General features: G+C 39.7%; 1 protein-coding gene across 1 annotated transcript in view; it reads right to left on the bottom strand.

The window, feature by feature from the left end:
• Nucleotides 1–2,336, bottom strand: part of TJP2 (tight junction protein 2) — a 104,319-nt gene that overhangs the window by 84,001 nt on the left and 17,982 nt on the right. The window lies entirely within an intron of this gene.

Raw genomic sequence — 2,336 nt, 5'->3', positions numbered from 1 at the left:
CCTACATACGGAGTCCTGAGCTTCAAACACATGCCTTTCCTATTAGAATTGGAGAATAAATGCAAGAAGCCCACCCTTTGGGTATTACGTAGCCAACCCCTGGGAGCCTGTTAAAAATACAGAATCTCAAGCCCTAACTTGGACCTACTGATAAAAACATGCATTCTAACTAGAGCCCCTATGTGATTCATATGCACGTTAAAGCTTGAGAAGCACCTCTCATCAGGGAGGTGACGGGAAAAAAAATTGTTTGAGAAGCACCTGTCTAGCAATACTCTCCAACAGAAGTTTCTGCCCATGGTGACAATGTTCTATAGCTGTGCAGTCCAACACAGTAACCACTAGCCACATGTGGCTTCTGAACATGTGAAATGTGGCTACTGCAACTGAAGAATGCAATGTTTAATTTTAGTTAATTTAAATTTGGAAATAGCCACATTTACCATATAATTAACCATATCCCTAGCAGTCATTTAAGCCATTTCCGATGTTTTGCTAGTGTAACTAATGCTATGGCAGACACTGTGTGCATACAGCTCCCGCTCCATATTTTGTAGTTAATTATGGATCAAAGGGCACTTTTAAGCCTCTTCATGTGTAATGACCTATAACTTTTAGCAATTTACAGTGCTGCAACCATTAGCAGAATGCCAGATTTTAAGGAAAAAATAGCACTTATTCTCAAAAACAGTGAAATTCATTTTTACACTTTAAAGAATCCTTTTGGTAATCTCTAAAATTTTTCCTGGGAGGGAAAAATAAGAAGGCTGAGGGAGCGCAGAGGAAGACTGAATTCCTTACAGAGGCACATGACAAAACTTAGCAAACTGATACTCCGAAAATACTGATTTCACCAGCTGTCAGTAAGAGACACAATAATTTTATTTTAAACTGTTAATCTATGGACAAGACTAAAAATCTTACAGTTTATGGTTTCAATTGCATAAGTATGTTACATATTTAAAATATCATAAACGTGATAACTGAATGCGTTCTTGCATGGTATACTTAGCACAATGACCGGTGCCCACAGCACCTGATGGAAATCAACAGAGAAAAACAAACAATTGCTCCGTCATACAGGAACATACTCCATCCAGGCAGGGGGCAGCAAAGACAAGAGACAGGGAGGGGAAAGGTGAGGTTTCCTGTATCAAATGTGGAGCCAAAGCCAAGCTACTAAAAATAATGAAAATGCAAATCAACAAGCCTTCCTAATTCTTTTGACTTAATAATAAAACAGAGCAGATGAAATTGAAGCCAAGTTATAAAAAAATTTTTAAAAAGTTCAGGTGTTTGAAATAGCCTTGTTTCTAAACTTAGAAGAAGACCTCATTCTTCTATCCTGTATGCCATTATCATATAAACTGAGTGAAGCTCACAGTTTGCATCATTATCCCATTGGTGACATGGGAAACTTCAAATACAGGCTGACATTTTTTAAAATTCTGAATTAAACACTATTAAGCTCCTCTCAAAAAGTCCCTACTTGCCTGGTAACAAAAATTGCAGGCAGAAATTATATGTGATTTAAAAGCATAAAAAGGCACCCAGTTTTCCTTTTTGTAGAATTTGTAGTTATAGGAAATCATCAAAGGCCACTGCCTGGTAACAGATGTATTATCCACTAGGTGGTGCAGTGATGCAGAAAGAAAAAGGGAGAGAATGCCGGTTCCCCACAAATTGAAAATTCCAAAACATAATTCAGAGGAAATTAGAAATAGACTTTAAAAATTACAATAAAAGCCAGGTGTGGTGGCTCATGCCTGTAATCTCAGCACTTTGGGAGGCTGAAGTGGGTGAATCGTCTGAGTTCAAGAGTTCAAGACCAGCCTGGGCAACATGGTGAAATCCTGTCTCTACTAAAAATACAAAAATTAGCCAGGCATACTGGCGCATGCCTATAGTGCCAGCTACTCAGGACATTGAGGTGGGAGGACAGCTTGAGCCCAGGAGACTCAAGTGAGCTGAGACTGTGCCACTGCACACTAGCCTGGGTGACAGAGTGAAACCACATCTCAAAAAAAAAAAAAAAAGAGTGAGAGAGAAGAAAGAAAGGGAGACCCTGGCACTGATCACACCTGCAGTGATGGCTTCCTCGGAGCCACTGAGGCCAAGGGAACCATCCAAGGACTTAGCACCAATCAAGATCCCCTTGTCACTGTGAGGAATGAATAAAGCAACCTATAATGTCTACACCAGGTCCCAAAGCCACTACCGCAGCACATTACTGAGGAGTAGGTAAGAAACTGGCATTAGGGTATGCAAGAGAAATGTTTACTAAACATTCTGAGAAATGGATGTACATACCAGAATAAGAACATACTGAGGGAAGA

The sequence above is a fragment of the Mandrillus leucophaeus genome, unplaced genomic scaffold, assembly GCF_000951045.1.
Source record: "Mandrillus leucophaeus isolate KB7577 unplaced genomic scaffold, Mleu.le_1.0 Scaffold93, whole genome shotgun sequence".
NCBI lineage: Eukaryota > Metazoa > Chordata > Mammalia > Primates > Cercopithecidae > Mandrillus > Mandrillus leucophaeus.
This window is presented reverse-complemented; position numbering and strand designations above follow the sequence as displayed.